The following is a 13623-nucleotide window of genomic DNA, read 5'->3' as shown; positions in this document are numbered from 1 at the left end:
TTTGTGAGAGGTATTCATTCATTATTGGAATCGTTTATCCCCTAACCTCGAGTCATCATCTTCTATATCCGTTTTCAGAAAGGGTCTTCTTGAAGAACTAGAACGTGTGCAATAATAGAGTCAAAGGAATCGGGTTCAGGAACATAGATTAATTAAGGCATAGATTGTCATAAAATGAATTCCATCACTTTGTAACATTTTAAAAAGGGTTAACCTTACGTTACATGAATATCAATAGATAAATAAATAAATATTATACTTACTGGAGCTCATAGAATATAATCACAGACAATTTCATAGCTTCGGGATATTCAGAATCGTACCGCAATATATTACATGGAGTCTGCAGTCGTACACACCAAACGCTGACAGCAAAGCAAAAACCATTTGCTGAATTTTCAGCAATGTTTTGCTGGGATCCAGCACAACTTGGTGCTCTTACTTACCTTACCGATCAGGCTAAGGCCGGGTGACCTCTGCTGTACATAGTAGCCGTCTCCATTCCACTCGGTCCATGGCTGTTTGTCTCCAGTTCCGCACTCTGCATAGGGTCCGTAGATCGTCCTCCACCTGATCGACCCACCTGAATTTCTCTGCTGGTGTCGTTGTCGGCGATCACCAGTGAGCCCAAGTACACGAATTCTTCGTGAAAATCGTCCCACTCGTGTTTATCCCCGCTCTCCTTATTACACCTTCTAACGCAATGTTGAACAGCAAGCACGAAAGACCATCACCTTGCCGTAACCCTCTGCGAGATTCGAAGGGACTCCAGAGTGTCCCTGATACTCGAACTACGCACATCACTCGATCCAGCGTCGCCTTGATCAATCGTATCAGTTTATCCGGGAATCCGTATTCGTGCATAACTTTGTGCCCTAATTGCTGGATGTCTCAGAAAATTGTGCAAAGTTTGCAACATAACGTAACATTTCCAATTTTTGCAGTCGGCACTTTCCGATTCTGTTTGTTTAGTAACTTTAGTTCTACGTTTTGTCGGGTTTTATGCAGCATCATTACCTCCCGCGCTACATTCTTCTCCTCCAAAGTCGCTCTATAGGGCAAGGTGGGGTAAGACGTCATTTTTTAAACTTTCATCGTTTCCAATGATAAATATCCTCATTTGCTATGCGTTCAAAGTGGTAACAACAACAAGACAATATTTGCTATGCTTCAGTAGAAATATTCTCGAAACAAATGCATGTTTATTGATTTTAAGCGATTTCAAAAGTTGGTTCATAAAACGGAAGTGGCAATCAACAACCATGCGCCTCCATGTGTTTCTCAATTTCCTTGGAAACACTTGACTGATAATAAAATCATTAGAAAACCTTAATTGCGCTGCCTTGACTGTTTTGTGACCATGTGTGATCGATTTTGGAAATATTGCTCCATTATTTATTCAAAAATCAAAAATCCAAAAATGATGAAATGCATCCATTTAAGCCTTAACCAATTTTCGCTCCCAAGAGCGCAACTTTAACTCTAAATTCCAATTTGGCTGAATAGATCTGGCATTTTGAATAAAATAATCTCGCTTCTTCCTTAATTGATTGAGTTGCAATCTTTCATCCATCTATTAGAAAGTGACTGACAGCCAAAGGCAATGCTTGTACAACTTGGCGGAAGAATCGCGTACTAATTCCATTGTGTTTTCGTTTGTCGTTGGTTGCGTTTCTTGTTGTCGCACATTTTGTCTTACCACCTTCTTGGCTAATTTCATGCCATTTAATGGGTGGAAATCAGATATCTGCTGTCATTAGTGGGAAACTTCCACCGAACTCATGGCTTTTTATTTTTTACGAAATAGTTTCATTCTTTGAGCTCCAAATACTTGACATGCCAGCACCTCTAAGAGCAGCACCGGGGGCAATCAAGTTCAGTCACCAACAACATAGAGTTAGAGTGGCTGAAGCTATCAAACCATAGAGACGGTGGGAACGAGAAGTGGGTCCATTCATTACGGCGCGTTTCGGTTAATTTTTGGGATGTGGGTCAGAGCGGTGCGCGCGTAAAATAATGAGAAGCTCTTTTTAGCTGCAAACACTAGCGAAACCTAGGTTGGTACTAAAATTTTATCTTTACGAACGAGCAGAGTAGGTGAATGGTTGCATTTGAACAATAACGTAGATTGTTTCATTCACTACGGAACTCAATTGCAGACCGGTGCTTCTATCGGGATGCTGGAATTGGAAGGTATCTGTTGAAAACGCATAAAATCATTTAAACACTGGTATCATAGAAGTTTAACATAGCCATACATTGTTTTGTATTCAATATCCTTATTGAGGTATGGGCGTAATCATATACCAAATTTTATTGTATTTGTTGGGGGTTTTGCACTTTTAAATTCAAATTTTAATATTAGCACGGCTCTTCGTAGAAGAACTTACCGTTGGTAATATAATTCAACCCAAGGATGTTTTCGATTACCTGGCAATCATTTGACTCATTTGTCTATAACTCAGTTCAGAAGCATTATATTGAAATGAGATGTTCAGCAAACTTGTAGATAAGTGTTTTTCCTACAATTATCACCAAGCACGCCATATCCTAAATCTCATATATGCGGCGTGAGAGCGCTAGTACCACCTACTCATACTAAACGATTGAAAAATCCGATCGTTTAGTATGAGTAGGCGTTCTAACACTTTTACGCCGTAAATATAAGAGTTAGAATATGACGTCCTTGGTGATAATTGTAGGAAAAACAATAATCTACAAGTTTGTCGAACATCACATTTTAATATTAGGCTTCTGAACTGAGTTATAGACAAATGAGTCAAAATTGCCAATTGACAAATGATTGCCAGATGATCGAAAACATTCTTGATTCAACCATCAGATAGTTTCGGACTGTTACCGGAATATTGGTGACTTCATTCCGCCTTTTTTTGTCGACATTTGCACTTTTTAGGAAAAGTATGAAGTAGTTTCGGACTGTTACCGGAATATTGGTGAGTTCATTCCGCCTTTTTTGTCGGCATTTGCACTTTTTAGGAAAAGTATGAAGTATTGGGTTAAACTCGTTAAGTGCAAGTTACATTTTCAGGCTTTTGAAAACAATAACGAAACAATAGTCCTGTTCAACGACGCAGGTTGAACTTGCTCGAAGTTGCTGCATCTTGCACTTACCCGTTTGTCATCAAACGGGTAAGAGCGGGATGCAGCAACTTCGAGTAAGTTCAACCTACGTCGTTGAACAGGACTAATATACCATCAAATTGATGATCGTTATTATGGGCAACGCGGTGAACCTTCACTTCAATACATTTTCCATTTTCGGGTGAAGTTGGCCAAACCGTCACTAGTTTGAACTGATCAACTAGTAATGAAAAGCTTTGAATTGAATACAATTCATACATTTTTAAACCAAATGCTAAATTGTGCTGTTTTTGATAAGACAAATAGTTTCACATATGCTTTTATTGTGCGTTGTTTTCAATTCATTCAGTGTGGATTTTTGATAGCTCCAGCTCCAATAGGAATTTAAATTCAAAAACCATACATTGCATGTAAATTGTCATACTAAATAATTGCTTCTTTTTTTCTTTACAGGTATATATACAACTTTCAAAGGAAATTAATGATTTGAAAAGACATGGTATAAAGGCGTACAGGTATGTGTTATTTGCAGTTTTAGGCGACCGACTATTTTGGATCTGCCAAGATTAGATCTGACGGCAGCGATAAAGCACCAAAACCAATGACATACAAGAAAACCGAATAATCGTAATTTGATGTGAAGTTATAATGACCAGCATGGAAATATTTTCCAATTTACTATGGCAAAACGTGACCATCGACCAACAAACGCTTCTTCTGTGAGTTTTGTTTCTTTCCATATCAACCGGTTCAAGGTTCTTGGTTCGAATCCGGTTGCAAACAGAAACTTGTTTTAATTGTAAATCGGGTCCATGGTAGAATTGAAAACATTAACCTGTTGAATTGAAACGAAACTCAGTCTGCGCAAATTTAGTGGCGTTGTGTATTTAAATTGGCCCTCAGAATAGTAATTTCAACCGCAAGCCGTTTCACTGTACGGATTTTTTCAGTTAGCAAAGGAAGTGTCATCCCCCCTGGGGGTGTCACACGTTTACAAACCCCATCCGCTCTAAACGATGATTGTCATGTTTGAATGACGCCTAACATGGACAGCGTAGGCATCAACAACCATGCGCCTCCATGTTTTTCTCAATCTCTTGGAAACACATGCCTGGTAATGAAATCGGCAGAAAATCTTAAGGTGAAGAATGAAGATATGACGAAGCCAAATCTCGAATATTCAAGAACACAAATCTGAAGTACCAAATGACCCAAGTAACCACAGCGTTGAAGCCTTATTGCATGCAGATATACGGTGTATTAAGAGCAATCATTACTTTACATGCAAACTTAAGGTTGATTTAAAGTGGAAATGGGCAATTATAGAATCAATTTAAGATTATACTGGTATAATCTTAGAACAGTCGCAAAATTGTCAATTCCACTTTAAATCAACCTTAAGTGTTCATGTAAAGTAATGATTGCTCTACATACACCGTATATCTGCATGCAATAAGGCTTCAGCGCCGTGGTTACTTGGGTTCGCGCAAATCGTTGCTTGGTTCTTCAGATTCGTGCTCTTGAAAATTTGGAGTGTGATTTCGTCATATTTTCAAGGATGAATAACCGGAAAGATTTTCCGTGGGTTTACCTGTCTGGCTTCTAGAACATCCATGCAAACATGTCTTAAGTATTATTCAACTATAGTAATGTTCAAATCACATTCAGGAATGACCAGTGGGGGGGACAGTTTGGAACATTCTCTGAACATCTAGGTACACAGTTCGCTAAAAAAAATGTTAATTCATGTCATTTTGAATCGACATAATCGAGCAGCACAAATAACACAAAATTGTGTGCGAACTTATTTTTAGACGATACAAAAAAAAAGGTTTGGTTCTTGTATTTTTGTTCAGCATAGTTCAGCGCATCGTCCGTACATACATACAGGGGATGGCCAAAATGTTTAGGAAAGGCCACTTTTTTTCTCCCACAAAAAAAAAATCAAAATAGGGTATCGCACTACTTGGGCGGTGGCTTCTATATTCGTCTGTTTTCCACTATAACTCAGTCAATTTTGAACCAATTGACTTGAAATGTTGTACACGGGTAGATACTATACCTATCTCACCACATTCCAAAAGTTGTGTCAATTGGTTCAAATTTGACTGAGTTATAGTGGAAAACAGACGAATATAGAAGCCACCGCCCAAGTGGCGCGATTCCCTACTGTAACTTCTCATAGAGTGCATCAAAAATTCTAAAATTTCGACTGTTATAATAGGTTATAATAGGTTGACATATTATATGTGCATCATTGGTACAAATTTGGGCTCGATTGATTAATTTTTCGCGAAGTAAGAACCGTTCGGGTAAAACACTATTATTTAGACAACTAATTTTTGAACTGTCATATCTCGGAAACCAGTGAACCGAATTGAATAATTTTTTTAGCGTTTATCAACAAATCAACAATATATTGATACTTAATACGACGTTATAAAGTGTAATATTTTCTCACGGCGAATTAAGTTATACCGGGTTGAAATTTTTACCCATATAGAGGAAAATAAGTCAAATTTACAATACCACACAAAAATTACTAAATGTGTTCTTTTTTCAATCTAAATAGGCTCTAATATATCTGATTAGAGATAACTTGAGAACAGAAGTGGAAAATCTTTGGATATCAACACTAAAATTTATTGACATTGACGTAAAAAAATTATATTTTTTCGAGAAAAATCCAAAAAGTGTCAATCCATGATAACTTTTTTCAATGTTTTAAAAGTAGTTATGTTTCAATAGTTTGTGTAGCATACACATATTGTTAGTGTACGTTCAAAATTTCATTCAATTCGGTTAACTGGTTTCCGAGATATGACAGCTCAAAAATAAGTTTTCTAAAAAACATTGTTTTACCCGAACGGTTCTAACTTTGCGAAACATTAATCAATCGAGCCCAAATTTGTACCAATGATGCACATATAATAGGTTGACAAACAGCCAAAATTTGAGAATTTTTGATGCACTCTTTGAAAAGTTATAGCATGTTGAACTTTTTTGTGAGAGAAAAAAAAGTTGCCTATCCCAAACATTTTGGCCATCCCCTGTATCTTCATTTTTCTATATAACATAGATAAATGCAAAAACAAATCAAACAATACACAAGAATTTGCACGTTTCGTGTTGGTTTTTGAATTTCCGATGAACTTCTACCACAAATCGCGAAAATTTACTACACAAAACACTGATTCATGAGTCTTGTATTGAGTATTATTTGAAAATTAAAAAAGTAGTAAAACATACTGAAAGATATTTTGATTACAATACAACCCATTACATAAATAAATCACTAAAGTGCCAGTGAATATCAAAGACTAGATCTTTACCCTATTTGCCTGTATTCTATAGAATTCGAAGATGTTAGAAATATTCCTGACCTCATCTCCCCCCTACGCCCTCGAAGACTGCATAGAGTTTACGCAGTTTATGGACGTGCTCTGACCTGTAAAACAAGTTTTTTTGTTCAAGAAATACGAAATAGGTACACATTCTGCAATTAACAATAAAATATTTTGGCCACCTGCTTAAGTGGAGCATCCTCATAGTGCAATGTGCCATGGAGACGCATACTGGTTTATCTTTTAATAACATTAAATTACTCATGTTATGCTCAATGCTCATATTATGATCCTGATGTATTCACTATTCAGTGTTCACCTACTTAAATACGCAGTGATGACAATTAAATTCCCTGCGTGTGCATTGGTTAATGAACGTTAGACAAAGCACGGATATAAAACAAAACAGAAATTCGATAGGTAGCTAGCCAACAAGTCGTTTGGAATAAATTTATAACTCCCCAGATAGTTAAAGGAACACCCGACATTAACCCAAAACCAGCAAACCTTGTGCGCTCAATGACACGTTTGTTTGTTTGTTTGTTTTTTTCGTCGGCAGTGAACAAAGTGCCTCAATAATGTATAAGCTCCAATAAAACACGATTACGAAATCCAATCGAATTATCGACATAATTAACATATTGCTACCCTACCCGATCGTCACTGTTGTTAACATTGTTTCCATTTCTTTTTGGGGTTATGTTTTCGTTTTCTTCCGTCCCGAATAGGCTTGTGAATGTGAATGCCTTGAAAGATATTTGAAAAGGACCTATTTCAAAATGTATTGTAGCGTTTTCTTTCGTCTACCAATAAAAAAAGTCTTACATTGTATGTATAGTGTGTGCTAATTTGCGTAGCATATCGTGATTTCAAATGTTACGCTACATTTGGACCCCGAAGAAATCAACGGAAATACTTATAGATACAGACAATACGTAGTGAAAGATGAGCGCCTGTGGCGCACCTCGCGAGCCACTTATACATTTTGGCGCGCAGACCACCACCATCGATGGCTTATTGGTGATGCGCACCACAGTATGCAGCATGGTGTGCCGCTAAAATGCAAATTACATATTAACCTAGAGACGGTCGAGAAGTGATGAGTTGCCTAATAAAATGGTTTTAAGGGAGTAAGGCGAAGATGCAAATTGACAATCGCGCATTGACCCCATTTCAGGCATCTGAAGGTTTGAACGAGAGTGAATGAAGGCACAAAACCTAGGGGCTATAATGCATGAAGATGCAACTTAATCGCCCTAATCAAACAACGAATGAGGAAGGAATATCACTGCAAATGAGTGCATTAGAGGAGCCCTCAAGCAGCTGATGCACGGGCCCAAGATGCGTGTCTTTGCCCAGGCATTAGGTTATGCAAGCATTAGAAAGTTGCATCATTAATAGCGAGCTGGTCGGAAGACGCGAGGCTGATTGTTAACCTGGAATCAGCTGGAAGTTTATTTTGCTTCCCTATGCTTTAGATTTAAACGATGGGTATAGTGGACGGAAATAATACGTGATAACAGCCCGAATAAAAAATACAATAGAAAAACCGAACGTTATATTGTAACAGTACTATTTAGAACCATATTTTTACAATAGACACCACTGTAAAAATAAAAATACAAAAACAATAAGATGTAATGTAGGATACCATACCATTAATTGTAAATAAGATTTTTACAATATATTATACAGGTTGTTAAGTATCGTAACAATATAAAAAAATATTTTTCTCCATATATATTTTTTTGCAAAACCATACATTTTATTGTTAATGAATTGTTCAAAATACTGATACGTGGGTTTAAATATACCGTACATTGTATGGTACATGAATGGTTTCAAACAATAAAATGTACCGTAAATAAATTGTGTTTACACCTAAACCTTGATTTACGTCCACTATTGGCTTAGCGAAAAAAAATTCTACCGACAAAATAATGATCAAAATACACATTTTTATATTTTTGTACACTTCTCCTAATCACGAAGATGTTTTAAAAAATATAAAACTGTTGAGTTTGCTCATTGTCTTAGCGGTAGAATTTTTTGTCGCTCAGCCAAGCATGGACGTAAAAAAAGGACAAGGTGTAATTGTAATTTCACTACTGGTTATACATTTAATCAAATGGTTTTGGAATGGTTCTCTTTTGTTATGTTGAATTGTTTTACATTTCTTACATTTCTTCACATCTTAGGCTTATTAGATTTATTAGAATGCGCTTTGGGAATTCCCAGAGCGTTTTGGATAACCCTTCATATATAGGATCGCCCACGTCTAAGTCTGAGTAGTCTCTGAATGCATTAACAGTTGAAGCTTAGGCTCCCATTCCCCACCAGCCCGATAACCGGGTTTCGCAAACTAAGCATTATTTGTGGCAACACTTTGAGCGGCATGATGGAACTATGCCGAGCGCGCTAAGTGTTATTAGACCACTAATGTAGTTGCATGAAGTGGGTGACGAGGTACATAAGTATCATTACAGCGTGCTTAACCGTTATTGCAATATTGAGGCACCAGTTTGACTAAAGTTTGAAATACATAACAACTCATGAGATAACTGTCAAGTTCGATTCAAATATAAGTTAGGTTAAAAAGCGAACCCGCAGACGAACCTATATTAAAAGTCATTTCAGTGTTCAGTCCAGTCCATATGTTAAAGATGGCTCTACGTCAAAGATAAAGTTTGTCAACCGCATTTGATTCGATTGTGGTCGAAAGCAAGTTCACATGAGAGAAGAGGAGAAAACTCCCCTAAATGCAAATACAGAAAGAATAGTGTTGAAGTGTTGAACTCATCTACTGATTTACGGTAATCTGACCTGCATCTTTCCGGGTTGGCCTACATTGCATTCGTATTTCTCTCATCGCACTCTACACACCTAGCCCGCCCTCGAGCCCGCCATATCTCTTGGACCCCTGCTTGGACCTGCAGTTTACCACTGATTTAAACATGTTATTGGCATTAACCCTTTGGAGCCGGAGGGGTCATATATGACCCCGGCGATGAAACCGAGCATAACAAATGTGTTCGACACCAGCGACGTTGCGTCAACAGCGGCGAAAAAAATCGATTCCAAAAGGTTAAATTGATGTTTCAACTTATTCACTTTTTTTTCTTTCCTTTCCTTTGCATCAAAAAAGTCACAAACATCAACAAAACAAAGCACGGATAAAATCTTAAACTGAATAAATCTGGTGTTCGATTTGAATAGGTCGAATCTGCATAGGAATCACAGCATACGATCTATTCAAATCGAACACCAGAAATAATTAAAAATTCACGGAAAAATAATGTTTCGGAAAAGTGAATGGTTCAAACGTAAGAAAAACAGTATAATATATTGTTACATAAAAATCCAATGTAAATGTATAGTATAGCGAACCATTTCATTACAATACACTTTATTGTAGCTGGTACACTGTATGGTGCAGGAATGGTTTTCACCATACACCCTATGGTTAGTTTTTATCCGGGAGGTGCTTGGCTACAAGTTTGAATCTTTAGTTTGGACGTATGTAAAGCATCGATTTATAACCAAGCATTTACTAATATCCAAAAATCTTTTACCACTGCTTTTTTCGTGTTGGCTTTACATCCCATTCGTGTAGTTGCCGTCTTAGAATAGCGATGATCCCGGTGTTCATGGTTCGATTCCAGTCTGCATCATTTAAAGATTTTTTTGTCTTTTTCATAAATCTATGTTATGAAATTGGTCACAACAACCACGACCAATTTTCATAAGGTATATTTATGGAATTCATAATTTTTAGTTATAGCTAAATTTCATAAGGTATTTTGATGATTTTCGATACTTTTTTTCACTGAGTGTATATTTATATATAATCGATTACTCAGCATTTCTGGGTCGCGGGTTGATTTTTAGAGGGTCGCGAAATTTTGAGCAATTTTGTAACAAGTGTCTTCCTTAACTTACATTTAATTATATTGTAAGCTCTTTTCAAATTTACAAATATTCTCTTGTAGATTCAGCAGAACTGTTTTTGGAAATGGGGTTCCTCCCTAATTCTATCAATTTTTTATTATAAGTAAGTCCAGAGTATGATGTATGTTGAAGCTACTGCCTGCGTTTAAGACTTCCCCATATGTTCTAAGTTTTTTTTTTTCGTTTTTATTTTTGTTTATTTTAACTAGTTGCTAATTCTACACTATATGTTCTAAGTGTTGCTATCAGTTTGTATTTTAAGTTCGATTTACGCGTTAAAATATAGTACAAAGCCAAACAGCTACACTTTCAGTAAAAATCTCAGAATACCAAAAATCAGCCCAAAAATTACCAAACTTCGACAACAAAATCATTGAACGTTTGTTAATCTCAACGGAATTATCTGTATGTTTTACCGAATTATGGTTGCAGGTTAATTTGATAAATTTTTAGTAAAATTTCGGTATAGACTCTTTTTAAGAAATTATAAATACACTTTGTTTAATTAACACTGCTTATACCAACAGGGTTTTTGTAACGTAAAGTACCGACAGGCAAAACAACGTGGAACTAATTTTTTTGCACATCCATATCTCAGCAGTTAGTGAACCAAATTTCAATCTTTTTGCGTTAACGGAATCCTACACTATCCTAGAGAAGTGTAGTGAAAGCCGATTGGAATTTCATGCAACTTCCGGTGAGAACCAGGCGAAAACATTAGTTCCACATTTTTAACTTCTTCCGGTTCCGTTTTGTTCCCGGATTGGTTGTGAGTACCATGTCTTTGTGGCGAGTTCTTTCGGAACCTCCACAAGATAGCAACATTCTGTCTTCGGCAAAGTTGTTCAGAACAACAACCACTTCCTGGTGATGGATTTCATAGTTCCGAATTTCCCCACCACGTGGCGCTAGTGTACATAGTGACTTCCGGTACGACTTTGGTGGGATATAGCACGAGATTGAAGCCAGATAGGAAGATGCGATCTTCGGCAAAGTTGTTCAGGACTACGAGTACTTCCAGGTCATGAAGAGCATAGTTCAAAATTTCACCACCACGTGGCGCTACTGTACATAGCTACTTCCGGTATGACTTTGGAGGGATATAGCACGAGATTGAAGCCAGATAGGAAGATGCGATCTTTGGCAAAGTTGTTCAGGATTACGAGTACTTACAGGTCATGAAGAGCATAGTTCGGAATTTTACCACCACGTGGCGCTACTGTACATAGCTACTTCCGGTATGACTTTGGAGGGATATAGCACGAGATTGAAGCCAGATAGGAAGATGCGATCTTCGGCAAAGTTGTTCAGGATTACGAGTACTTCCAGGTCATGAAGAGCATAGTTCGGAATTTCACCACCACGTGGCGCTAGTGTACATAGCTACTTCCGGTATGACTTTGGAAGGATATAGCACGAGATTGAAGCCAGATAGGAAGATGCGATCTTCGGCAAAGTTGTTCAGGATTACGAGTACTTCCAGGTCATGAAGAGCATAGTTCGGAATTTTACCACCACGTGGCGCTAGTGTACATAGCTACTTCCGGTATGACTTTGGAAGGATATAGCACGAGATTGAAGCCAGATAGGAAGATGCGATCTTCGGCAAAGTTGTTCAGGATTACGAGTACTTCCAGGTCATGAAGAGCATAGTTCGGAATTTTACCACCACGTGGCGCTAGTGTACATAGCTACTTCCGGTATGACTTTGGAAGGATATAGCACGAGATTGAAGCCAGATAGGAAGATGCGATCTTCGGCAAAGTTGTTCAGGATTACGAGTACTTCCAGGTCATGAAGAGCATAGTTCGGAATTTCAACACCACGTGGCGCTAGTGTACATAGCTACTTCCGGTATGACTTTGGAAGGATATAGCACGAGATTGAAGCCAGATAGGAAGATGCGATCTTCGGCAAAGTTGTTCAGGATTACGAGTACTTCCAGGTCATGAAGAGCATAGTTCGGAATTTTACCACCACGTGGCGCTAGTGTACATAGCTACTTCCGGTATGACTTTGGAAGGATATAGCACGAGATTGAAGCCAGATGGGAAGATGCGATCTTCGGCAAAGTTGTTCAGGATTACGAGTACTTCCAGGTCATGAAGAGCATAGTTCGGAATTTCAACACCACGTGGCGCTAGTGTACATAGCTACTTCCGGTATGGCTTTGGAAGGATATAGCATGAGATTGAAGCTAGATGGAAAGATGCGATCTTCGGCAAAGTTGTTCAGGACTACGAGTACTTCCAAGTTATGAAGAGCATAGTTCAAAATTTCACCACCACGTGGCGCTACTGTACACAGCTACTTCCGGTATAACTTTGGAGGGATATAGCACGAGATTGAAGCCAGATAGGAAGAAGCGATCTTCGGCAAAGTTGTTCAGGATTACGAGTACTTCCAGGTCATGAAGAGCATAGTTCGGAATTTCAACACCACGTGGCGCTAGTGTACATAGTTACTTCCGGTATGACTTTGGAAGGATATAGCACGAGATTGAAGCCACATGGGAAGATGCGATCTTCGGCAAAGTTGTTCAGGACTATGAGTACTTCCAAGTTATGAAGAGCATAGTTAAAAATTTCACCACCACGTGGCGCTACTGTACATAGCTACTTCCGGTATGACTTTGGAGGGATATAGCACGAGATTGAAGCCAGATAGGAAGATACGATCTTCGGCAAAGTTGTTCAGGATTACGAGTACTTCCAGGTCATGAGAGCATAGTTCAAATTTTCACCACCACGTGGCGCTAGTGTACATAGTGGCTTCCGGTATGACTTTGGTGGGATATAGCACGAGATTGAAGCTAGATAGGAAGATGCGATCTTCGGCAAAGTTGTTCAAGACTACGAGTACTTCCAGTTCATGAAGTGCATAGTTCGGAATTTCACCACCACGTGGCGCTACTGTACACAGCTACTTCCGGTATGACTTTGGAAGGATATAGCACTAGATTGAAGCCAGATGGGAAGATACGATCTTCGGCAAAGTTGTTCAGGATTACGAGTTCTTCCAAGTTATGAAGAGCATAGTTCAAAATTTCACCACCACGTGGCGCTAGTGTACATAGTTACTTCCGGTATGATTTTGGAGGGATATAGCACGAGATTGAAGCCAGATGGGAAGATGCGATCTTCGGCAAAGTTGTTTAGGATTACGAGTACTTCTAGGTCATGAAGAGCATAGTTCAAAATTTCACCACCACGTGGCGCTAGTGTACATA

At 38.2% G+C, this 13623-nt stretch overlaps 1 long non-coding RNA gene across 4 annotated transcripts in view; it reads left to right on the top strand.

Moving 5' to 3' along the window:
* Nucleotides 1-4426, top strand: part of LOC134291520 (uncharacterized) — a 60860-nt gene extending 56434 nt beyond the window's left edge. The window contains exon 3 of one of the 4 annotated variants that reach the window (XR_009999133.1): nucleotides 3556-4426. This is a non-coding gene — a long non-coding RNA (uncharacterized LOC134291520). The remainder of the gene's footprint in view (nucleotides 1-3555) is intronic. The other 3 variants (XR_009999132.1, XR_009999134.1, XR_009999131.1) reach the window with 3 other exon arrangements.
* The last annotated feature ends 9197 nt before the right edge of the window (nucleotides 4427-13623 follow it).

This window comes from Aedes albopictus, chromosome 3, assembly GCF_035046485.1.
Source record: "Aedes albopictus strain Foshan chromosome 3, AalbF5, whole genome shotgun sequence".
Classification (NCBI taxonomy): Eukaryota; Metazoa; Arthropoda; class Insecta; order Diptera; family Culicidae; genus Aedes; species Aedes albopictus.
This window is presented reverse-complemented; position numbering and strand designations above follow the sequence as displayed.